This window comes from Tupaia chinensis, unplaced genomic scaffold, assembly GCF_000334495.1.
Source record: "Tupaia chinensis unplaced genomic scaffold, TupChi_1.0 Scaffold000550_1, whole genome shotgun sequence".
In the NCBI taxonomy this organism is placed as follows: domain Eukaryota; kingdom Metazoa; phylum Chordata; class Mammalia; order Scandentia; family Tupaiidae; genus Tupaia; species Tupaia belangeri.
In genome coordinates, this window is record NW_006160062.1 from 836,874 (window position 1) to 863,715 (window position 26,842).

At 40.7% G+C, this 26,842-nt stretch overlaps 1 protein-coding gene across 5 annotated transcripts in view; it reads left to right on the forward strand.

The window, feature by feature from the left end:
- The window catches only part of SLC35D4 (solute carrier family 35 member D4), a 127,822-nt gene that overhangs the window by 83,292 nt on the left and 17,688 nt on the right, over positions 1 to 26,842 (forward strand). Inside the window, exon 14 of one of the 5 annotated variants that reach the window (XR_001371064.2) lies at positions 16,618 to 16,752. The exons of the other annotated variants lie outside the window; for them this stretch is intronic. The gene's annotated coding sequence lies outside the window, so the exon portion shown is untranslated. The remainder of the gene's footprint in view (positions 1 to 16,617; positions 16,753 to 26,842) is intronic. 5 annotated transcript variants of the gene reach the window in all.

Below are 26,842 nucleotides of genomic sequence, written 5' to 3' on the forward strand. Positions count from 1 at the left end.
AGATGTAGAATTCAGCTAAAAGACAATAAAGTAAAATAATTGTTTAAATATGTCCAGAAAGAGGAGGGAAATCATGTTTGAAGAATTAAAGGAAAGACTCAGTGAGTACAGAATCTCAGTAAAGCGATAGAAATGATTTTTTTCTAAAGAAGAATGAAATGAAAACTCTGGATTTGAAAAATTATAACTGACTGAGATGAAAGTTCTTTAGGGTGGTTCAAGAACAGACTTGAGGTGGCAGAAGAAAGAATAAATGAATTAGAAACTAAGAAATTAAAGAACAAAGAATTTTTAAAAAAATAGTTATTTGTATTACATTCATCATTATTATCTTTTTATTTTGACCAGAGAGACAGAGAGAGGGAAAGTAAGAAAGCAAGCTGCCAGGTCCAGGTCTAGAATTATTGCTGGCCATGTCGGAGTCCAGCACCTTTACCTCCATGCCACTTGCTGGCCCCCCAAGAATATTTTTTTTTAATTGAAGAAATATGAACAAAGTCTCAGAGACCTGTAGAACCAATGTATCAATATATGTGTAATTATAATCCCAGAAGAATATGAGGGAGATATAGAAAAAACATTTGAAGAAATGGCTGAAAACTTCTCACATTTGATGAAAAACATAAATTTACAAATCTAAGAAGTTCAATGAGCACCAAGATAAACAACATAATATATGAAAATTAATAAATATAATACATTATATTAGTAGAATAAAGAACATGAGTGGCACAGTGGTTAAGGTACTAGATTCCACATGGCCGGCTCCACAGTTCAATTCCCAGACCTTGAAAAACACTCCAGGTGTGTGTGAGTGCCCAAACTCCTGAGAGAGTGGAGGAGGAGGGATTGCCGTGTGACCACCTACCTCATGGAGTGATGCTTCACTTTTCTTCTCTCTCTGTCTCTCTTAGTTTCTCTCCAGTGAGCTCACATACTCTCTGGCAAAAATCTAAAAAATAATAACAAAAATACATGGTAATTTTAACAATTTTCAGAAAAAAGATGTGACAAAATTAAACATCTATTCATGATAAAACTCTCAACAAGCTAATAGTATAATAGAAGAGAACCTCTTCAACCTGATAAAAATAGGTGAAATACCTATAACTAATATTTTACATAACAATGAAAGACCAGATTGTTTTCCTCTCTCATCAGGAGCAACACTAACCAATTCTATTCAAACTTGCATTAGAGGGAGCCAGCTGATTAATTAAACATCTATTCATGATAAAACTCTCAACAAGCTAATAGTATAATAGAAGAGAACCTCTTCAACCTGATAAAAATAGGTGAAATACCTATAACTAATATTTTACATAACAATGAAAGACCAGATTGTTTTCCTCTCTCATCAGGAGCAACACTAACCAATTCTATTCAAACTTGCATTAGAGGGAGCCAGCTGGTTGCATGGTGGTTAAGGCGCTGGACTTTCACATGACAGCGGTTTGAGTTCTGGACCTGGCGGCTTGAAAACCACACCAGGCATGTGTGTGTGCATGCCCAAAATTCCAGGAGGAAAATGGAGAAGGAATTTCAGCATGGTTGTCCTCCCTGGGGGATGACTTATCACTTTACTTCTGTCTGTCTCTTTCTCTCTCTCTCTGGTGAATGGTTGTGCCCTATAGCAAAAAATCTTTTAAAAAATTGCATTAGAGATTTGGGGAAGTGCAATAGGCAAAAAAAATACTGGGTCATTGGAAAAGTCATGGAGAGATTTGGGGAAGTGCAATAGGCAAAAAAATACTGGGTCTTTGGAAAAGTCATGGTGCAGTTTTGTATAGAAAAACAGAAAAATATGTCATGACCCAATAAAAATGTTTTGCTTTTATTTTTTTTGTGTGTATATGACTGTTTATTTGGACACTAGTTTCACCATCTCCCTTTTTATCAGTTTTTCATTTCTACCTAAATTCTGTGGGAGGTTTATAATTTCCTCCCAATAATGAATTCAGAAGAGGAAGGATTTTTAATAGGCTGCTTGTGGTTTAATGCTAATCCTGCTTATATGTGGAGGATTGGATTAGATGTGCCATCAAGGTCTCTTCAAGTCTCAGTACAAAAAGCAATCGCTCTCCTCTTTCTTTTCCATTTGAACATAAACTCTGTAATCCTCAGTGGCAGAATATGTATCCACTCTTCGAACCACCTACACATCAGAATGTGCTGACATTTGAAGCACAACATAATTGCACTTAGTAATGCAGCACTCCTCCATGATGTCATTGGGACTGCACCGGGTGCCAGCATATTCGGAAGGTGACTCAGAAGGATGTTCCATTGGTGCCAGAGGAGAATTTGGATTCCGTGAAAGACTCAGAGATACATGGGGAAGGGCTGGCAGTTGACGTGGTGGTTGTGGTGCTGGACTCCCACATGGCCAACCAAGGTTCGGGTCTACGACCTGGTGGCTTGCTTTCTCACTTTCCCTTTCTCTCTCTCACTGTCTCTCTCAGGTCAAATTTTAAAAAATAATAATAATAAAATGAATAATTATTTTAAAAATATATGGGGAAGGAGTCATTCCAGGGGCTGAGGATGCTTGCTTCCATCCTCTAAAAGAATCTATGCCAGGGACTACATTACTAGACTCCCATGTAGTCAACCGCAGTTTGAGTCCCGGACCCGGTGACTTAAACTCATGCCCGGCATGTGTGCATGCCCAAGATCCTGAGAGGAGTTGCATGGCATTCCCTTTTGAAAAAGCAATGCAATACACTGTAAAGTTATATGTAATCCAATGTAATATAAAGAAGATTATGATGATAATAAAAAATAAAATAAATAAATAAAAATTAAAAAAAAAAAAGGTCCATCCCAGCCACTTTCCAAGGAGTTATCACATCAACTTCATCACTTCCAAGTTCTGAGAGAAGGCATCCCTGTGTCTTCAGTCCTCGCCTTGTTAGGTATCTTCCTCAGGTGGTGTGAGAATGCTTGTATGGGGTAAAAAAGCACCTTTTAAGTAATTTTATATTGTTTTGTCCATTACTATTTTTTTCCCTGTGGGATTTTGAGCAATATTCTAAGAAGTTAAAATTAGAATAATAGATAGCAATCCTTTTTCTTTCTTTTTTGATATATCTCTTCCTTTATAAATATATATATATATATATATATGTACATGTGGTACAAGTTTGTAGTTTTTTGAGCAGATTTAAGTCTTCACATGAGAATTTTTCCTAAATCGGTAGTAGTGCTATCTCATCTTGTTAAGATGACTCCCCAGCATCAATGAGATGAAGCAGCCAAGGCCAGAGTGAGTCTATGTCGATGGGCCAGTGGAAGAGAAGCATCCCAGATAGCAGGACCTCTGGGGTCCTGAGGATCCAGCATTTGCTCCCCCTTTCAGAGCTGTCTCTGTAAGAATACTCTTGTCCTTTTAAGCTAATGCCATGATTACTTCCACTATTTTATGTCCTGAAAACAGTGACAGACCAGGAAACCACATTTTGGTCTGATCTACTCTTCTTACTGTCCCGGGGATGTCATTTTCCTATAGGTCATAAGATAGTTCTCTCAACTTCCTTCCTTCCTTCCTTCCTTCCTTCCTTCCTTCCTTCCTTTCTTTCTATATTGTGAGAGTTTCATTTTTCAGATACACAGGGCTGGGACCAGGGTGGCCTTACTCTCAGAACCACATGTTGCCAGGTCAGCACGTGAGAGTGGACAAGCATCTCTTAAATGTGGTAACCAGGTGCCTCGCTCATCTCTCCCAACTCCCTTCCCTAAAACTGTATCATAACTTTCTGCTGGCCTCAAACAGCTGGCAGTTACATGGAATTTAATTTATGGTAGGTTCTTACAGTCTTGGTGGTATTAGAAGGGTCTCTCTCTGAATGCTCTTACCCCATTTGGAGGTGCTTTATCTCTCTCTGTCTCTGTCTCTGTGTCTCTGTCTCTATTGAGCACACACTCCTCCTGGCAATTGAAAAAAGGACTTGAGTATGCTTGAAACTAGTTAAAAAGAAAGCCATATATACACAGGATCTTATAGATACTGGAGGGGCACAGCTGTAATGTGGCTGCATCCACATGGGAAGGTCCTAGGTTCACGTACAGGGACGATACCTAAATGTCCCAGGCAATGCACACCTGTGATCTGGACAGGCTGGATTGGTCACTATGTAAAGACCCTGTTGGGAGTGCCTGTCTCTGGCTCTTTGTCTCTCTCTCTCTCTCATAAAAGAAATAAACTTTAAGAAGTAAAATGAAATTTTAACATGCTAGAGAATGAGGATGAATTGAGAAAACAAGTTTCAATAGGCCATGGCAGGAGTAGGGAGATTCACTTTAGAAAAAGTAGAAAGCCTTTCTCCCGAGCTTTTTAGGGGAGAGGCATACATGTAGGCTTGGGTCTTTGAGATGTGTGATAGAGGGACAGGATTTCAGGAAGAAACAGGAAAGGAACGAGTACTTACTGTGACTTTCATTACTATTTGCAGAAATCCTCTGTTAAGGGGGTTAATGTTTGCATCCCCCTAAAATTTCTGTGTTGACATCCCCACCCCCAAGGTGATGGCATTAAGAGAGAAGGCCTTGGGGAGGTGATTGTATCGTGAAGGCAGAGCCCTCCTGAATGAGATTAGTGTTCTTATGAGAGAAGTCCCAGAGAGCTGCCTTGCTCCTTCCACCATGTGAGGACACAGATGAAAACTGTGGTCTATGAGAGCGCCACCCTTACCAGACACAAGTCTGCTGTGCCTCGGTCTTGGACTTCACAGCTTCCAGAACAGAAATTGCTATTGGTTATAGGGCACCCAATCTACAGTGTTTCGTTTACAGCAGACCAGACCCTATAATCCCTAGTTGTTTCATCCATCAAGCAATGAGTCTAGACTAGAAGATAGCTAAAGATAGCTCAAATGTTGGGACCAGCAGTTAGCATAATGACTGTGTCGCTGGACTCCCATGTAGTCGACTGCAGTTCGAGTTCTGGATCTGGAGGCTTAAACTCACGCCTGGCGCATGTGTATGCGTGCCCAGGATCCCAAGGGGAGAATGGAGAAGGGATTGTGGTGTGGCCATTCCCCCGGGGGGTGATTTCTGTCTCTCTATCTCTCTCTGGCGAGCACATGTGCCCTATAGCAAAAACCTTTCAAAAAAAAAAAAAAAGATCATGTTGAGGGTGCTGTTTCTCTGTCCCTTGCTCATGGAGTAAATAAATAAGCTTTAAAAAAATACATTCCCAGGACCAGCAGATGGCATAATAGTTACATCACTGGACTTCCATGTAGTCGACTGAGGTTCAGGTCCTGGACCCGGCAACTGGAAGCTCACACCAGACACCTGTGTGTCATTCCCAAAATCCTGATAGGAGAATGAAGGAGAAGGGAGTGCAGCATGGCCATACTCCTGGGGGGGGTGGTGTGTGTGTTATTTCTCACATTCTGTCTCTGGTGAGTGCACACACCCTATAGCAAAAATCTATTAATGTATATAAATTATACATAGATATATATTAATATATGTAAATTATATATATATAATTTCCAGAACCAGCAGGAGGCATGGTGGTTAAGGCACTGGGCACTGGATTCTCATGTGGGCAAGCTTGGTTCAAGTCCTGGACCTGGTGGCTTGCTTTTTCACTTTGTCTCTCTCTCACATACGTACCTTATAACAAATTAAAAATACTAATTCAAATAAATAATTTTTTAAAATATATATATATAAAGTTTAAAAAATGTTTTGCCAGGATATTAGCTGTTGATAAGACACTGAACTAAAAAGGAATCTTGATTATGTCAGTTTACTAGATAAAATTAAGTCTCTTCTAAGTCCCAAGTCTGCCACTTTCTAGGCGTGTGGGTCAGTTTTTTCTCTATAAGCAAATATAATAACAGTGTCAACTTTATTGAGAATATTAAATAATGCACAGACAGCCCTAAACTAGTAACAAGCAGCAGTTGGCTGGTCCTCCTTGGCTCTGCCAAACTATTAGTTTAATTCTTTCACAAAGTTAACCAGTGATTTCCTGGATCTGAATTTGCAATTTGTATTCATTAGTTTTAGGTAGTGAATTTAGTTTTGAACTCCCTGTTCTAGACACTGCTGAGAATTCAGTGTGCAGGAGAACAAGGTCTCTCACAGCATATTTAATCAGACATTGTCTAACAAAAGAGGCAATTGATGCTCCATTCACAATGTTTTTAAACCTATATAAAGAGTCATTGATTCAGAACAGTTGCTGTGCATGTAAAAATGTATGTTTGGTGGTTTCCATGGAGACCACCCTGCTGGCTGTTCTGTGATCACTCACTAGCCTTAATTACACACTGGAATTGCCAGGGAGCCTTCAAAGCTGTCTCCATAACGACACCTCTTGTGGAGCAACATAACCGCCATCCCAGACCGTGTTTTCCACATAGAAGTTTTCTCTTAAGAGTTGAGAAGATTCCACTGGTTAAATTGTATTCTCTGATTGATTTTTATGAAGAATCCTTGACTGCAGAGAAGTTTTTCTGAGCTTCCACTTCCTAGCTCTCAGGCTGTTTTGCTAGACCTCAGGAGCTTGGATGAAGATAATAGCATGGCCTAATGTCTTTCTTTTTTCAGTAACATGTTGACATGACTCTTGAGCTATAACCAAGATACTGAACTAAGAAAGTGTCTTGGCTGTGTCAGTTTACTGGATAAAACAGAACCTATTTGTATGTGTGTGTATGTATGTGTTGGAGGGGATGCTTTTCTTAGGTAGAATACCACTGTGACACTATCCTCCTGTCTCAGCCTCCTGGGTAGCTGGGACTACAGGTACATGCTACAGTGCCCAGCTTTTAGAGAGGGCTAACAGTTGAACCCTAGCCTCCCACATAGCTTCAGCTTTCTGAGTAGCAGTGTCTAGCCCGTGTGATTGAGGCTGGGCCATAAATCTATTTTAAACACTGATAAACTTATGAAAGCATTGTCAACAGATGCTATGAGGATTCAGTGTTTAGAATTTTTAGATGTCTCCAAGAGCACTGGTAAAACTTCTGCTGTTTCTAATAGAATCCTTTTTTTTTTTTTAAGTCAAATTTGGAAAATGTGAACTCACACAGGTTTCATGACTTTTAAATAATCTAATTTTTAACTTTCCACCAAATTTTTGAGATAGGTGCGTAAGGAACATTCCAAGGGTTAACATGATTGATAACTGAACTTCTGAGGAGGTGACAAGTAAACAGTCTTTCAGGTTCTGTAGACAAAGTTCGTAGGTCCAATTCTGTCAGACACACACAGGCTAACAAGACAGAACCCCAAAGAAATCCTAGAAATATTAGTGGGACAGTGTTTTATTCTTACCAAGTCAAGTCTCTGCTGAACATAGTTCTTTCCTTCCTCCTACTTTGTGTTCTGTTATTACTATTATTTGTTTTTATTATTGCTATCAGCATTCTCTTCTTTCCTTTTCAAGTCATCATCATTCTTGTCCTCATTATCACTATCTCTTGGGTGGGGAGACCATCATTGTCTTTCTACACTTCCTGGGTGGTAAAAGGTAATCATGAGAGGAGTCTGCGAGGCCCACTTGACTATTTGTAGTTCTTCTCACCTTCTCTGCATCTCAAGACTCCTCAGTCCTTCCCATCACATTTCACAGCTCCTTTGTTTGGGCCAGGCTGTGGTGTGGTGGTTAAGGAGCTGGATCCAATATGGCTGACTACGCATTTTGAGTCCCTGACCTGGTGGCTTGAAAATCACTAGGGACAACTTAAAATCCCCACAGGAGGGAGAAATGGAGAAGGGATTGCTGTGTGACCATTCCCCATTGGGGATGCTTTCTTCACTTTTCCTTTCTCTCTTTCTCTGGTAATTGCATGCAACCTTTGGCAATTTTTTTTTAAAGCTTATTTGTTTGGATATATAACTTTATAGTGGTGGTTTAGTATTCTTTTTTGTATTTAAAAAAATTTTTTTTTCCTATTAACATTTTTGCCCTACAGCATGTGCTCTCACCGGACATAAACAGAGAGACAGTGAGAGAGGGAAAGTGAGAAATCATCCCTCAGAGGGAATGGCCAAGTCACAATCCTTTCTCTTCCATTCTTCTCCTGGGATTTTGGGCACACATGCACATGTGCCCAGCATGATTTTCAGGTGGCCTAGTCTAGGATTGGAACTGTAGTTGGCTATGTGGGAGTCCAGCATCGTAACCATTATGCAACTTGCTGGCCCTAGTGTTCCTTTTCCTTTATTCCCTCAGTTGTTACTCAGTTCATCTGTTCTGAAATGGTCTGATAAAAACAGATTGTTAAACCAAATGCAACTGTGCTGTAATGTAACTTTCATGTTGAAAGAGAGTGCTTAAAAAAATCTAATTATGCCTGTTTCCTAATTAAATCATTTTTTTCCCACTGTCAAAGCAGCTGTGGCAATAATAATCATCTTTCATAAAAGATTAAAACCTCGAGGCAGTGGCATAATTTCCTTTAGGGTCTCTAGCTCGGCAATAATAACAGCTTGATGTCTTTCCATGATGTCACTGATGAAGCGACAGGAACATGACGCGGGAAGTGAGGAAGCTGCTGGGACTGTTGAGCTGTATGGAAACAGCAAAGCAGTTAGTTATCTGGGAATTATTTGTTGATGAACACTGTTTTCCCAGAGGGCACATGGGAGGGGAAGTACAGTTTTAGATTCAAGAAAAAAACCTTTAAATTCTGTTTCCTATTGTCAAAATAATTCATGGAGAACCAAGTGACATTAATCAACCTTTTGCTATTTTGGCGAAGGTTGTTTTTCTGCTTTCCAGTTATGTCCTCTTCATTTTTTCTAGGCTATTTTTAGTGCCATTGATCATTATAGTGTTCCGTATTGCAAAAATATGATAACAATTCTGGGTTTCACAACTTTTGACCTGAATGAATTTGCTTTTAGTTTATTTACTGAGGAGATGCGTTTAATTCTTAAAGGTCTTGACTGTGAGATTTGTATGGGTACTGTTAGTAGCTCAGATAATGTAAAATAACCAAAAATTAGGGCCAGCAGGTGGTGTGGAGGTTAAGGTGGGTCCCACATGATCGACTTCAAGGTTCAAGGTCTAGGCTCGGTAGCTGGAAAATCATGCCAGGTACTTGTGTGTAGTCAAGCCCCAAATTCCAAGAGAAAAATGGAAGAGAAGGGATTGTGGTGTAGCTATGACCCCGGGTGGTGATTTCTCACTTTCTCTCTCTCTCTCCCCCTCTGTGTCTATGATGAGCACACACACCCAATCACAAAAAAATTTTTTTAAATGATAATAATATCTGATATTAATTTTTTTTTTTATGATGAGCACACACACCCAATCACAAAAAATTTTTTTAAATGATAATAATACCTGATATTAATTTTTTTTCCAAAATAAAGACCATTTAATTGGGAAACTTGGCAAGGTCTCCTCCAGAGACCGAGTTACTGTATATTTGGTTCTTTATAGGATTGTATTGAAGAAATGAGCATAAAAAACCTGATTTTATTCTACTCATGTTGGTAGATTTGTGTACTCACATGAGAAATAAAGAAAAGTGAATTCTGCAAGTATCTTGTGAAGTAGCTCCCATTGCCCTGATGCTCCTGTGATACACGTATGAAGGGATGTCTTCAAAAAGTTAATGGACAATGTGGACTCTGAAGAGTCCACATGGATTTAAAATAATTTTTGCACCAAAATATACTTGTACTTTAATTCAGTTTTTCCATGAACATTAATGAAATTTCTTTGTATTTTTTAATTTGTTTTTGTCACTTATTGTTTGAGTTCACCTTTCTTTGTAAAGACCCTCAGTCTGTGTCCCTAGAACCAGCTTCCCCGAGGTGTGGCCAAACATTGGATAATAAACCAAGGATCACATTGGGTTTTGCACATGCCAGAGCAGAGGGCAGATTAGCGACAGCACTGAGGGCCTGTGTCAGGAGACAATGTGCTGCAGTGTCAAAGCTAATAACATGACATTGTTCTTGGGAAAACACTCTCTCCAGAGAGAGATAGAAGTGAGGGAGGGACCAGCAGATGGCATAATGGTTATGTGGCTGGATTCCCATGTAGTCAACTACAGTTCGAGTCCCAGACCTGGCAACTTAAGAACTCAGCAGTTAGTGTAATGGCTATGTCGCTGGACTCGCATGTAGTCGACCGTGGTTCGCATCCTGGACTCGGTGGCTTAAAACTCACGCCGGGCGCGTGTGCGTGCATGCTCAAGATACCGAGAGGAGAACGGAGGAGAAGGGATTGTGGCGTGGCCATCCGCCCTGGGGGTGATTTCTCGCTTTCTGTCTCTCTCTGGCTGGCGATCGAACGCGCCCTATAGCAAAAACCTCTCCAAAAAAAGAACTCATGCTAGGCACAAGTGCCCAAAATCCCAAGAGGAGAATGAGGAGAAGGGATTGTGGCGTGGCCATCCGCCCTGGGGGTGATTTCTCGCTTTCTGTCTCTCTCTGGCTGGCGATCGAACGCGCCCTATAGCAAAAAATCTCTCTAAAAAAAGAAAATTAAAGAGGGAAAGTGAGAAATTGCCCCCTAGGAGGAATGGCCACAATCCAACCCCTTCTCTCTTCTCCTCTTGGGATTTTGGGCATGGGCGCACGTGCACCCAGAATGATTTTCAAGCCTCTGGGTCTGGGACTTGAACTACGCTGTTGGCTATGTAGGATCCAGTTGTCGTAACCTCCATGTCACCTGCTGGCTGGAAAAACTTTTAATAGATATTACTTGGTACACTTTAATAACAAGAACTATCATGTCACTTTGTGCCTTGGAAACATCTTGGTGCCTTGGCACCCAGTGTCTCCTCATATTCCTTATCCTGTTTTGTTTCCCCCAAAACTGGAATTTGCTTAAAATACAGTCATTCACCCACTTTTTCTTGTTTAACATTATTCTCCTTTCCTACAAAAAGTAGTTTAAACTTATTTTTTCCCTTCTTGACTCTGTTATGGGTACTTTGCACTAACCTGGTCATAATTTAGGTTAAGTTTTTTATGTGCTTTTGTTTGTATGTGAGCAGCCTCATCTGACTTTAAAGCCAGACAGTTAAGTACAAGCAGGTTGTGCTTATTTATGTGACTCCAAAATAGCCACTCAGTCAAGTATGTGGCAAGAGAAGTTTTTTAAGTCAATAACTGATTCCATTGTATTGTGTAAACAGCTAGTGGTTACACCAGATTTGTAATTGTATTTGTTTCTGTGTACTTCGGGGCAGGAGTGTGGTATCGAGGGGGCAGATTGTGTGGGAACAGGGTCTCACTGACTGTCCGTCTGCATGTGTCTTCTTGTTGTTGAACCCCTGGGATAGGGATGGGGGTGGTGGTGGTAGCAGCTGCATGCAGAGAAGCCCAAGGTTGCAATGTGTCCAGGAAGACTTGAATCTTGGTTTTTTTCTTGCTATATGATGTGTGCACTCGCCAGAAAGACAGAGAGAGACAGAGAGAAAGTGAGAAATCACCCCCCAGGGCGGATGGCCACGCCGCAATCCCTTCTCCTCTCGGGATCTTGGGCACGCACGCACACGTGCCTGGTGTGAGTTTAAGCCACCAGGTCTAGGACTCGAACCGTGGTTGACTACATGGGAGTCCAGTGACATAGCCATTATAATAACTGCTGGTCCGTCTCTTCAGAACTTCTCAAAGAGCTGATCTGGTGTTGGTAAATTCTTTCATGTCTTGTCTATCTGAGAATGTTTATATCTTTTTTTTTCCCCACATGAAGGATAATCTTGCCAGATACAATATTTTTGGTTGAAATTGTTTTTCACTTAACACTTTGAATGTATTTCCCCATTCTTTCCTTGCTTGGATTGTTTCTAATGAGATGTCCAGTGTTAGTCTGATGGGATAACATTTGTAAGTAGTTCTCTCTTGTCAATTTTAGTATCTTATCTGTGTCTGTGGTTTTGGTCAATCTGGCTACTCTGTGCCTTGAAGACCTTCTTGGTTTGATCCTATTTGGAGTCCTTTGTATTCCTTGGGCCTGGGTATTTGAATGCCTCTTTAGGTTTGGAAAGCTTTCTTCTAGGATTTCATGGAATAGGTTATCAACACTGTTATTAGTTTCTTCACCTTCTGGGATACAGATTATATGGATGTTTGAGTGTCTAATGGTATCTAGTATTACTCGTATATTCTCATTATTTTGGGTTATTTTCTGTCTTTTTGGTGAATTTTTCTAGGTCAGAGGTTCTGTCTTCTACAACAGAGATTCTATCTTCTGCGTGATCTAATCTGCTTTTAATACTTTCAGTGGAGGTTTTGATTTCCTATATTACAGCCTTCGTCTCTAACAGTTCCATTTGATTCTTTTTTATGGTGTGTATTTCCTCTCTCTGATTGTGCAAGAAATTCCTCACCTCCTGGAACTGGTTGTCTCTTTTCTCCTGCACAGTAAACATTATATCATTTTTTACTTTTCTTTGTACACACATTACAGTCTTTACAGAAGTGGATCATTCTCTACTTGTTGATTTTTTTAAAAAGAATTATTTTTATTTAACTTTTATTGATTATTATCATTTTTTTAAACTTGAGAGACAGACAGAGAGAGAGAAAGAGAGAGAAAAGGAAAGTGAGAAAGCAAGCCACCAGGTCCAGAACTCGAACCATGGTCCGCCATGTGGGAGTCCAGTACCCTCAACCATCATGCCCCTGCCAGCCACCCCTCTTGTTAATTTTTATGTAACATTATTGGGAATATTTTCCCCTTTCTTGGGTGAATGAGGAAATGGAGGCTCAGAGAGGTGCTTGCTCAACATCTTCTGTGCCCAGGCCTGATCTGGGAAGGGAAGTCCTGTAGAGCCTCCAGTCCAGAGGCAGCTTGACCTGAAAAAGCTCTGAGGAGGTAGCTGGTGACCCAAGGCTGTAGCCCACAGATCCAGACTTACCAGTGGCCCTGGGCAATCAGCACAGTGTTGGATACACAAGAGGCCTTTGACAGAGGAGAGAAATAAAAGAAAGAAATTGGCTTCAGTGGCTGAGGCCTCTTTTCCATCCCTCCCTGCCTTCACGCCTAGGCTGTTCACAGTTTTTAACAATTGCCGTGCACTCCCCTACATGGCCCACACTTCCAAAGCTCATACAGTAATTAACTTCTGTTGAACTTAGAAGCCTCCAGTTGTTAAGTTCACAGAAAATACAGTGTCTTCCCTCTAGCAGCTACTCAGTGACAGTAATCCATTTTAACAGTTAAAGTCCCAATTGTAGAGGTAAATGCCTCTGATTTCATAAATATTTGACATAGTCACAGAGAGCCTTGGCAGGCTGAGATGGTGTCTGTTGGACTGTGGTTTTACACACAGCTAATAGGAAATTTATAGCTAAAATATTGAGCAAACCACAGAATTAATCTATTGCACTTCTTAGGTAATATCTTTTCTCTGCAAAGCATCTGACTTTCTACACTTAAAATGTGTATACCCAGGGACCAGCAGATGGCATAGTGGTTATGTTGCTGGACTCCTTCGTGACCGACTATGGTTCAAGTCCCAGACCTGGACACTTAAAACTCACACTGGGCCTGTGTGCATACATGCCCAAAATCCCCAAGGGGAGAATGGAGGAGAAGGAATTGTGGCATGGTCATCCCCTCTGGGGGTGATTTCTCGGTTTCTGTCTTTCTCTATCTCACTGGGCACATGTCTTATAGCAAAAATCTCTCCTTAAAAAAATGTGTATACCTAGTTATTGACCCAATTATTTCCACTTCTGGGAACTTTCCCTTTAGATGTGTTTTCACCATTATAAAATGGCATATGTGGAGGGTAATTTTTTTCATGACAGCACATATATACACATGTGTGAGAGTGAGATAGATGCACTCTCAGTGTGATTTCATCATGCCGTTGTCCCCTTTCTCTAGCTTTCCAGTTCCTCAGAATCTTGGATGTCTATGCATTTGCCAGCATGTTTTCAAACCAAGCTGGGATCTGAACTTACAGTCGGTCATGTGGCTCTAACACTGCAGTTCAGTAAGCTACTGACTATGCCACCAAGACTGGGCCTGGACAGGGTTATTATTATCATTGTTATTTTAAAGAATTACTTTAATTTAACTTTATTTATTTATTTTTATTTTTAAATTTATTTATTATTTATTTATTTATTTTTTGGAGAGGTTTTTGCTATAGGGTGCTTGTGCTTGCCAGACAGACAGAGAGAGGCAGAGAGATAGAAAGTGAGAAATCACCCCCCAGGGTGGATGGCCATGCTGCAATCCCTTCTCCTCCATTCTCCTCTTGGGATCTTGGGCACGCATGCACACGTGTCCTATGTGAGTTTTAAGCCACCAGGTCCGGGACGCGAACCGCGGTCAACTACATGGGAGTCCAGTGACATAGCCATTACGCTAACTGCTGGTCCCGATTTATTTTTATTTGGCCAGAGAGGGACAGAGAGAGAGTTAGTAAGCAAGCCACCAGGTCCAGGACTCGAACTGCAGTCAGCCATGTGGGAGTCAGTGCCCTTAATCAACATGCCACCTGCCAGCCCCCATGAGCAGGCTTATTAAACAGCATGGTTTATAGGAATGAAAGACTGAAAATAATTCCAGTGCTCATAATAGGGCAGGCTGTCTATCTGGCCAATGGAATAGTGTTAAAAAAAAAAAATAAAAAGTCAGGGGACTGACTGGGAAAGAGCTCCAAGATATACACGAAGACTTCAGGAAGTTTATGGAGGGACCGACAGGTGGCATAGTGGTTAAGGCACTGATCTCTCACGTGGCCAACCAATTCCTGAACCCAGTGGCTTGAAACACCCTGGGCATGTGTGTGCGCATGCCCCAAATTCTGAAAGGAGACGGGATTGTGGCCTGGCCATCCCCCTTGGGGATTGATTTCTCACTCTCTGTCTCTCTGACAAGTGCATGTGCTCTGTAGTAAAAAACAAAACAAACTCTCAAAAAAATTTTTTATAGAGTGCCAGTCTTGTAGCATGGTGGTTAAGGGAAACCAGATTCCACGTCACTGAATGCGATTCAGATTCTGGCAACATGCTGTGCCTGTGTGCTCAAAGTCCTGACAAGATGGAGAAAAATAGAGAGGGAATTACAGTGTGACCACACTCCATTGAGGGATGAGGCGTCCTTTCTCTCTGTCTCTCTGTTGATCGTATGTGCCCTCTGGCAACCTGACAAATTTTATGGAAAAATTTGAATTAAAGTATCAGTTTATTTTGATACAAAGTTTTAAAAACATCCACACATAGTGTTTCGTAAGATGCATTTTTCATGAACTTGTGAAAACCCCTCATTGCAAGGGACAAATGCAAAGAGTAAAGCCATATGTGTACTGTGCCAGCATTTGTGGGGGAAAAAAAGCAGCAAAATCTGGAGTCTGTATTGATGCTCACTTACAGGTGCAGAAAGTAACTTTATGGCATATGGCCGGAAGTGAATGTTGAGCAAGCACGGAGGGAGACATTTTACTATGGATGTTTTTATGGTTTTTGGTTTCAGAACCATGATTATATTAACTATTTAAAATGAATTGGAGGGCCAGCTGGTGACATGGTGGTTGAGGTGACCGGACCCCACATGACTGACTGTGTGGTTTAAGTCTCAGACCTGGCAGCTTGAAAAATACATAGGGCATGTGTGCGTATGTGCCCAAAATCCCCAAAAAAGAATGGATCAGAAGGGATTGCAGTATGACCATTCCCTGTGGGGGAATGCTTTCTCTCTCTCTCTCTCTTTCTCTGTATGTGTATGTGTGTGTCTCCAGTGAGTACCTGTGCCATCTAACAAATTTTGAAAATAAAAAGAGTCAGAAAAATAAACTAACGAGGTTTCTGCATGCTTCCTCAACATCTCATAAAAATGATTGCGCCTTTGTTTATGCAAAGCATAAACCTAAATATGAGGATTTTATACCAGGAAGCATTGGTTGATGACTAGAATCCTGTATCTGAAAGAAAGGATAGAAGTAGCATCATGTGAGTATCCTTAGGGGGAGAACAGTATCTCAGATTTGTGTGACTTCCTGAGTTGAAACGGTCTGACCTCTGGGGCCACTGTCTACTCCCTGCAGATAGCTGTGTTTGGAGTAAGCAGTGAGTTCTCTGGTCTGTCCAGAAGGAGGCCATGAACATTCGTTGAATGTGAGTCCTTCCGTGATGGGGATCACACAGCTGAGTCTTGGTCTTATACAGAACAGGGACTAGATGCTTTGTCCTGAGCAGATATTCAGTCAAGGACCAATTGAAACCTGGCGGGGCCATCAGGTATATTTTTTGCATCCCAGCATTTTGGAGATGACAACACAAAAAGGCAATCAGCAAATTCTTACTGTGTAAATGAATAAGCGGAGTTATTTTGGGATGCCACAAGGGAATTCTAAAATCCATACTTCCTGTCTTCAGAATTTTTGCATGTGCCTAGAAGGCCTTTAATGGAAAAGATATTGTCCTCCTGAACCTGGGCCTCCCCTCTGGCCTTAGCCTGTCAAGCACCAGCACACATTGCCACAACTGGGCCTGTTATCTTCATTAATTGATACGTTCTGTCCATATCTTATCTGTCTTTTTAAGCTTCTTGAGAATTCTCACTGGCATGTCAAAGAATGAGTAAAATTCCCTTGCCCCTTTCAAAGAAAGATATTAAATCAAAGAACAAAATTTAGTCCTGAAGAAATACTTCGTGTATGGTTCCTTGTTTTTTAGAGGAAGAACCTGATATCCAGAGACTGGGATTGGCCTGCCTGAGGTTACCCAGTGAGCTTGTGGCCCAGCAAGGAAATAGCCCAGGACTTTTGCTGCTGCTTTCTGCTCTCACTGACGTGACCACAAGCACAGGAGGTAGGGAGAAGCTCTTTTGCTATCCCTGTCAAGGATTACCTCTAGGATATGGGTAAAACTACATACATAATCATCCTGGAATCAGCTGACCAACTTCTTTCAGTGGAGAAAATTCTTTTAAATTCACCAGGGGAATTTTTTTTTAAATTCATGATAAAACACATGTACATGCACATGTGCACACACATATACATACACATACAAACAGAAAGAGAGAGAAAAGCACCCTCCATAGGGCTTGGTCACACCACAACCCCCTTCCCTCAGTCTTCTAGCCTGTCCAGATCCTGAACACACATGCATGCACCTAGTGTATTTTCAGTTCAGCTTTGCTGGGGACTCAAAGTATAGTCAGCATGTGGTTTCCAGTTCTGTGGACTCTCATACTACCAGCTATACCACAGAAGCTGAGCCCGAGGGATTTTTTAAAAAAATACCTAGCTGGGAAAAGGGGGTTTCTAGGTATTAATTTTTTCACCTTCAGTTTTCCTTTGGTCTTAACAGTGGCTACCATACATCCCACATTAGGTATTTCAGTTAATGTCTAGTGGCTGAGTGCTGAGCTTGTCATTTCCATGTAGAATGCCCTGTGCCCTGTCATTCTTATTCGTCTTCAGATTTAGCACAGGCAGCATCTCTATGTGGGCCTTGTTCTTAATATTGAGAGCTATGCACTCACCATATGATACTGAAATTAGGTGCTGAGTAACATCCGGAACTGGTTAACCCAGTGCAGGGGTTCTGTGTAGGCAGGTTCTTGCCTTATGCGGTACTCAGTGAAAATAATTTGGCCTCAACTTCATCCTAACAAATCCTTTTCACTTCTAATTCAGTGAAAGTGTCTCTCCAAATATTTTGTCTTTTTCTTTTTAACTTTCATTTCCTTTTTATTTGTAAAGAATTATTTAATTTTATTTATCCACTGTTATTTTTTTTAATTTGACTATGCCATCTGCTGGCCCCAACTTTCATTTTCTTTTTAACTCTTTAATAGAGCAAGGAGAGGTAGCTTAGCTTGACTGCCATAACAAAATACCACACATCGGGTGGCCTAAACGACAGAAATGTGTTTTTCAACAATTCTAGAGGCTAGAAGACCAAGATGCCAGGAGAGTAGGAGTGTTTTGAGGGTAGTTTCCTTGGGGTGCAGATAGCTGCCTTCCTGCTGTGTGCTCACGTGACCTCTGCTTTGGTCTGGGAGTGGGGCAAGAAAGCAAGTAAGCTCTTGTCTTATGAAGGCACTAACTGCATCATGAGTGCCCCATATGCATGACCTCATCTAAACTTAAGCACTTCCCAGAGGCCCCATCTTCAAATGCCATCACTTTGGGGGTTTGAGCTTCAGTGTATGACTTGTGGGGATACAGTTTATAACAACTGGACGCACAGGTGACCCATTGACCTTTTGTAGTGAGGACGAAGAGTGGTGTGGCCAGAGTGGGAAGCCTTCATGGTTTATGTAAATCCCTCCACTGGAATCCTGCTGGTGGAGAGTTTAGTGCAAGCTTTGTGCATTTCTGAGGAGTTCCCACTCTGATCATGTACAGTGGGTATGACCAGTCTCAGAGGCAGGGCCCAGCCCTAGATATCATGCAGAGGACTCACTTCTTCCAATCACTGCACCTCCAGGAATTGTTGGGCTAAAGCAAGGAAGTAGGCAAAAAGCAGTAAAGGAGTTTTGAACAAATAGACATCACATTTCCTACCTTTGAACATTGCATGAAAGTGTCAGGCCTGTAGTCTTGATGGATATCTTTTGGCAAATCTATTCTTTACGTCCATTATTATTAAGTATAACAATAATGTGAATTGAAGCCATTGTTAAATCAAGAGAAGATGAAAGAATCCTGATGGCCTTGGAATAATTATGATACTTTTATTTAAAGTTCCTTTGAGCTTAAATTTATCTCATTTCTAAAAATAGTCTCTAGAGATTAGATCTGTACTTTGTGTAAATCAAGAGTAGTCTCAAATTCTCCATTTGTTTTCTACAGTTGGTGTCCTAAGTCTGTTTACATTATTTGGCTTTTTGTGTTGCTTGGAAAAGAAGTGATTCTTGAAATATGTATAGCCCCTTATTTAAAGAAAATTGTAATAACAGATAAAACAAAGAAACTGTACGTATTTTAGGATGTGCTGAAATAGAAAACACAAAGAGAAAAATGAAGGAAGAAGCTCTGTAAAGGTTCTGTGAAATACCACCCCAGAAGACATGATATTAAAATGGCCTTCTGAGAAATCTGAGTAGTGAAGAGAAAAGTCAGACATCCAACCCAGGGAGGAGCTAACACCTTTTGCACAACTGTGCCAGGAAGATCGCAAGCCTAAGAGAAAATGTCCTTAAGTTATGCCTGTGGAAGTGTTCAGAGTTTAGGCACCTGAGTTTATTCATTCGTTCTTCTTTTTTTTTTTTTTTTAAAGAGAATTTTTTGCTATAGAGCACAGGGACTCTCCAGAGAGACAGAGAGAATCAGAGAGACAGAAACCGAGAAATCACCTTCCAGGGGAATGGCCACGCAGCAATCCTTTCTCCATTATCCTCTAGGCATTTTTTTTTAAGAATTATTTTATTTAACTTTATTTATTATTATTGTTACTTTCTAGTTTGATCAGACAGACAGAGAGAGAGGGAAAGTGAGAAAGCAAGCCACCAGATTCAGGACTTGAACCACAGTCAGCCATGTGGGAGTCCAGCATCTTTAACCACCACACCACCTGCCGGCCCCTCCTCTAGGGATTTTGAGCATGTGCACAAATATGCCTGGCATGACTTTCAAGCATCCGAGTCTAGGACTCAAACCATGGTCTGCTATGTGAATCTAGCACTATCCACCTACTGGCTCCTGGCACCTGAGTTCTTCTACCCACTTCTTCTCTCTTCTTGTGATAATATAGCAAGAGAACATATGTATAATATAATAGACAAGTGGGAAATAAGATTAAATTAAAAACAACAACAACAACCAAAAAACCCTCAACCCTGGCTGTGAAGTATAAACTTTTCTGTTCCCCGTAGGAGACATGGCTTCCTTTCTGTCCTCCTCCCCTATCTGTGACACATGGAGACAGAGAGTCAAGAACATTTTATTGTGTGGATTCAAGAGAAGAAAGAGATTATATTGAGTCTGGGTTCCCACCTTTAAAGCACAGGAATCGTAGTAAGTAGGTTTAATGAGCACAGTAAATGTATAATTAGATGAACCATTTTCTCCCTTGGAGAGAACTTGGAAGGTAATGAAAAGACTGAAGTAAAGGTAGAAGAGTTTCCCCCCTCACGGTGGACTTAAGATACATTCATGAGAAGAAACTAAATATTCCTTTCACCTCTAATCAGCCATAGTTGCAGCTTGCATCCTGTCTAAAACTCTGTGCCTAAAGAGAAAGAGACTGCACCCTTGAGAAGTCTTATTGCCCCAGACTGGTATGTTCAAAATCCTAGACTATGAAAAGAGAATTTTTTGCTATAGAGCACAGGGACTCTCCAGAGAGACAGAGAGAATCAGAGAGACAGAAACCGAGAAATCACCTTCCAGGGGAATGGCCACGCAGCAATCCTTTCTCCATTATCCTCTAGGCATTTTTTTTTAAGAATTATTTTATTTAACTTTATTTATTATTATTGTTACTTTCTAGTTTGATCAGACAGACAGAGAGAGAGGGAAAGTGAGAAAGCAAGCCACCAGATTCAGGACTTGAACCACAGTCAGCCATGTGGGAGTCCAGCATCTTTAACCACCACACCACCTGCCGGCCCCTCCTCTAGGGATTTTGAGCATGTGCACAAATATGCCTGGCATGACTTTCAAGCATCCGAGTCTAGGACTCAAACCATGGTCTGCTATGTGAATCTAGCACTATCCACCTACTGGCTCCTGGCACCTGAGTTCTTCTACCCACTTCTTCTCTCTTCTTGTGATAATATAGCAAGAGAACATATGTATAATATAATAGACAAGTGGGAAATAAGATTAAATTAAAAACAACAACAACAACCAAAAAACCCTCAACCCTGGCTGTGAAGTATAAACTTTTCTGTTCCCCGTAGGAGACATGGCTTCCTTTCTGTCCTCCTCCCCTATCTGTGACACATGGAGACAGAGAGTCAAGAACATTTTATTGTGTGGATTCAAGAGAAGAAAGAGATTATATTGAGTCTGGGTTCCCACCTTTAAAGCACAGGAATCGTAGTAAGTAGGTTTAATGAGCACAGTAAATGTATAATTAGATGAACCATTTTCTCCCTTGGAGAGAACTTGGAAGGTAATGAAAAGACTGAAGTAAAGGTAGAAGAGTTTCCCCCCTCACGGTGGACTTAAGATACATTCATGAGAAGAAACTAAATATTCCTTTCACCTCTAATCAGCCATAGTTGCAGCTTGCATCCTGTCTAAAACTCTGTGCCTAAAGAGAAAGAGACTGCACCCTTGAGAAGTCTTATTGCCCCAGACTGGTATGTTCAAAATCCTAGACTATGATTTTTTTTTTTTTAAAGCTAATTAAAATTGCAGTGATGGGTACCAGCAGGTATGACCTACTGCAGTTCAAGTCCCAGATCCTGTGGCTTGAAACTCACACCAGGCGCATGTGCATGTGTGCCCAAAATCCTGAAGGGAGAATGGACAATGGAGAAGGGAATGTGATGTGGCCATCCCCCTGGGAGTGATTTCTCATTTTCTTATTCTCTCTCTCTCTCCAGTGAGCGTATGTACCCTATGGCAACAAAATAAAAAATTAAATTAAATAAGTAAAATAATTGCAATGATGAGTTAACAATATGATCAGGAAGATGTTCAGAATAAATGAAACAAAGCCTGTCTACCTTGCTTCACCATGGCATCCAGTGGCTATAGGGAAATAATGGTTGGCAGTGCCTGGTTTGAAAACCAGAGGCATAGACCATTTCTTTGGGTTGATTTTCTCATGTATAGAGAAACCTTTCACTTTGGAAAAAAAACTGCAACTTCTGACAAGCCAATATTTCAACTGAAACAATGGGGCCAGTGGGGGGGGGGATAAATTGATTGCAAAAATCATATCTTTGGAGAAATTGGAGAGTTATAAAAGCTATAAAAATAATAAATTTGTAGAGAGGACAGGACCCTTCCTAGGTGTACTGAGTAACACACTGTTTCATGATAGGGATAAGGAGGGAGGGGAGATCTTGCTTATTCTGGGTATGGTTAGGATTTGACTAGGTCCAAGAACAAATATTCTGAGAGAAAGAAACTAGCAAACCTTTTGGCACTTGTATGGGACTGGCTTTATGGATTAGAAACTAAAGGAACCTTGAAGGCAAGCCCAGTTTTCCTATGGGAATTTTTTTTTTAATTTAGCATGTTTATTGAGAATCTACTATGTGCAAGGATCTCTTGTAGGAGTAGGCTATGTAGTGGTAGACAAAAAAAAAAAAAAACCAACTAAAACAAATCAAACCTATTGTCACCATGGTGCCGATATTTTTTTTTAATTTCATTTTCTTTTATACATTCAATCCCACTATTTAGCTTACAAAGTGAATATTTCAACAGGTGAACATTTCTCCCCAGTCCAATTGCTAAAACCATAAAATATCTTCAACAGATAATACCACATTTCTTTGACCCATTAATGCTTTGCCTTCCTATTTTTCTTCTAAATGTCCTTCCTCAGACCCACCTATTTCACACACACTGTATCTGGTATCTACATCCATATACTGTGTTTCTATATCCTTTAGTCAATCAGTTTCAGTCATAGAGTGAGGACACTTGGAATATATTAAGTGGGGACTATGCGAATTTTGCTGAGTTCTAGGGTATCGTAGGAGGCTATAACCTGGCTCATAGAAGCCAAGTAAAATGCTTGGGGGTGTTCAGAAGGGCCCTACTAGAAAAAGGGCCCTGCAGCAAATGCGCCACTTGTCTTCCCCTGAAGAGAGTTGCCATATTTTGAACATGAAACACTAAAGTTAAAACCTCTGAGTGGCAGAACTTTTATGGATGAGGACACAGAGACCCACCAAGTTTTAAACATAGGTCTGGAAGGGACACACCTGAGTGACTACATAGATTGGAGGCAACTAAGTTCCTAGCACTGCAGCCCATCCCTGAGCCACTCAATCCCCAGTTGGACCAGAGAAAAAGGGGGGTTCTTCCTGGTAGAAACTATCATCTGGAACCTTTATGGTTCCTTTATATAGCATATCCATGACATAATCAAAGATATGGACATGTAACTAGGCAGAAAAATGTGACTAATAATCAATGAGAAGTTAATGGGACTAGAACTGCAAATGGTCCAGATAATGGAGTTAGCAATAATTTAAAGTTCATTGGATAATAATAACATTATGGGGGCCAGCAGGTGGCGCAGTGTTTAAGGCACTGGACTCCCACGTGGTCGACTGCGGCTTGAAACTGATGCCAGGTACATGTGCGTGCATTCCCAGAATCCCTAGAGAAAGGATTGCATCATGGCCATCACCCCTGGTGAGGTGATTTCTCACCTTCTGTCTCTCTTTTTATCTCTGGCAAGTGCCTGCACCCTATAGAAACAATCTTTCTCTCAAAAAGAAAATATAATGTCACAAACTTCAGGTATATTGGTCTTTGCCTACTTGCTATTACAATGACATAATACCTGAAAGTGGGTAATTTTTGAAGAGAAGGTTATTTAGCTCATGGGACTGGAGGATGGTCCAGGATAGAAAGAGTGCCCAGCTCTGGTGAGGATCTTCTTCTGCATTATGACAAGGTGGGAGGCAAGACAGAGGATGCGTGTGTGCGTCATCTCAGCTCTCTTCCTCCTCTTATAAAGATTGTGAGAGTCTCACCCTGGTGACCTTATCTAATCTTAATTTCCTCTCAAAGTCTCCACTTCCATCATCAACATATGAACATGCGGGACCTGCCCAGCAAGCCAGCTGCACAGCAGTTAAACTGGGTCCTGCATGGCAGTCTGATTCCTGGTCCCAGCAGCTTGAAAAACACACACTGTGTGTGTATTTGTGTGTGTGTGTGTGTGCTCACATGTGCACACACACCCAGAATCCTAATGGGATAGAAAGATGAAGGAAAAGGATTACAGTGTTACCACACCCATTGGTGAAGTTCTCTCTATCTCTCTCTCTCTCTCTCTAGTGAGTACACACACTTTCTGGCAATTAAATACCTACATGAATTTGAATATTAAAGTTTCCAGCATGAAATTTGGGGGACACATTCAAACCCTGGCAATACACAATAAAAAAAATTTTAATAGTTGGATTATATATTAAAGAAAATGGGGGGGGGGCAGCAGATGATGTAGCAGTTATGTTGCTGGACTCCCATATGGTCGAAAGTAGTTTGAGTCCCGGACCCAGTGTCTTGAAATTCATGTTGGGTGCATGTGCGTGCATACCCAAGATCCTGGGAGGAGAGTGGAGAAGGGATTGCAACATGGCCATCCCCCGGGGGGTAATTTCTCACTTTCCCTCTCACTGTCTCTCTCTCTCTCTGGTGAGTACATGTGCCCTAAGGCAAAAATCTCTACAGAAAAGAAAGGAGATATAGATAAAATTATGAGGAGGTTTTAATTCAAAATTAGAATTTGTACAAAAAATCAAATAATTCTATAAACTGAAAAATACATTTGAAATTAGTAAGTTATTAGATGGGTCCAAAAGCAGACTGAGCACAATGTAGCAGGATTAGGGTCAATAGACAATTCTCAAAGTGAAGCATGAAGAAGAAAACACAGAACAAATTATGAGAGACATGGGAGAAATGTTCAAAAGCTCTAATATGTATGTAACTGAAATTCTAAAAGAATAGGAGAGAGTAGGAAGAAGCAATATTTGAAGAGATAATAGGTGAAAATTTTCCGAAAGTATTAAGAGACATCAACCCACCACTTCAAGAAGCTCACTAAACCCTATACTCTGGTTTCTCTTCAGATCGTATAAATCTTTCGCCTTTTACTTAAAAAAAAAAAAAAAAAAAAAAAAAAAACCTCACTAAACCCAAAATATAAAGAAACGTATACTTAAGTATATTCTAGTCATACTGTTGAAAACCAAACATAAAGAGAAAAATTCTAAAATCAACTAGATCAAAAAGGCATTACTTTAAGTTGAAGACAGAACCATAAGACTATAAAGGCTGACTTTTTTACTGAAACTGAGAGTTCCAGTAAATAATGAAATTACATTGTTGAAGTGCTGAAATAAAATAAGAGGAGAGGCAGATCATCTTCCCACTTCATCTATTACTTTAAAGAACTGGTGTCACTGGCTATTGGTATCACCTCAGTAAAATGGAGTCAGTTGAGGCAATACTTAGATCCTGGTTTAGAAGCTAGAAATGCCTTTGAGCTGATAAAAATCTCCTAAGATCTTGTGGGATCCCTTGCCTGTCTCCATAACCAAGCATCTCTAAAGACTCAGCAAAGTTATCATTAACTTCCATTAATTAAGCATTAGGCTCCATCTATTTTGAGAGAGGTTCTTGTAAAACTTCTAATAAAGTAAAATGTAGAAGCTAAAGGCAGATTTTTCTAGATTAATCTATTAAGATAGACTCCTTTTTTAAGGAATTTTTTATTTATTATAATTTTAAAATTTGACTAGAAAGGGAAAGTGAGAAAGCAAGCCACCAAAACTCAAACCATGGTCCCAAGACGGACTCTTAAGAGCAAGTATAATACAGTCACTTAAAAATTATTTAGGTTTTTATTATTTTAATTTTTAAATTAGACCAGAGAGAGATAAAGTGAGAAAGCTAGCTGTCGGGTCTGGGATCTAATCCCCGGTCAACCATGTCATAGTCCAGTGCCTTAACTACCTGCCTGCTCCTAATGGAATTACTTTTATGGCCCAGTTACAGGACCGGAGAGTCTACATTTCCAGCAAGCCCCAGGGGATGTTGATGGTGCTTGTCTGTGACAAGCACACTTTGCCTGGCAGGCATCTGTTGCTCTGTCTGCAGCACTTTTTCTACTTTCCTCTAGGGAGATGCTCCTTCCTGTATTCTAACTATGACGTTCAAGAGCGAGCTTCCATATGCTCCTATTACTCAGCATCCCAGGCCATAGTTGGTGGGTTTGGGAGCCAATAAGAATCTTCCCTGGCATTTTTGGACTTGAAACCAGAGTGATCCAGTCTTAATCTCTCTGTGGAGCTCTTTCTAGCTCCTTGGAGATAATTGCTGAACCCTTGGTTCCAGTTGTTTCTAATATATAAAGAAGGATTTTTTAAAAAAGAATTATTTAATTTAACTTTATTTTAATTTGTCCAGAGAGGGGCAAATAGGCAGAAAAGAGAGAGAGAAGGCGAGAAAGCAAGCTGCCAGATCCAGAACTCGAACTGTGGTCAATCATGTGGGATTCCAGTGCCTTTAACCACCACACCACCTGCTGGCCCCTAAAAAAGTTTTTTTTTTTTGGAGAAGTTTTTGCTATAGGGGTGCGTGTGCTCACCAGAAAGACAGAGAGAGACAGAGAGATAGAAAGCAAGAAATCACCCCCTGGGGGGATGGCCACACCACAATTCCTTCTTCTCCATTCTCCTTTCGGAATCTTGGGCACACATGCACACGTGCCTGGCATGAGTTTAAGCCACCGGATCTGGGACTTGAACTGCGGTCGGCTACATGGGAGTTCAGTGACATAGCCATTATGCTAACTGCTGGTCCCCCTAAAAAGATTTTTAAAATCACACTCTTGTTGGGGCTAGTAGGTAGTGTGATGGTTGAGGCACTGGAGTCCCATATGGCTGACTACAGGTCAAGTCCCAGACCTGATGGCTTGCTGTCTCACTTTCCCCCTTTCTCTCTCTCTGGTAAAAACAACAAGAAGCAAAACAAAGCACAGTGTTGTGACCTTAGGGGTCATTTACCACCTATGATACTCTAGTGCAGTTATGTGAATTGTATCAGGCTCTGTCACATGTGGGTCTCTGTTGCTAACCCATACACATACAAAGATGAATAGCACATACCCTAATTGAGGAGACCACATAATTCAGTAGAGTTTGTGGAGGCTCTAAGAAGTGCCTGATCTAGCTAGGGTTGGGGGTGGTAGTCAGTTTCAAGAACAGTTTTTAGAGATGGATTTTCAAATGATAAGTAGGAAT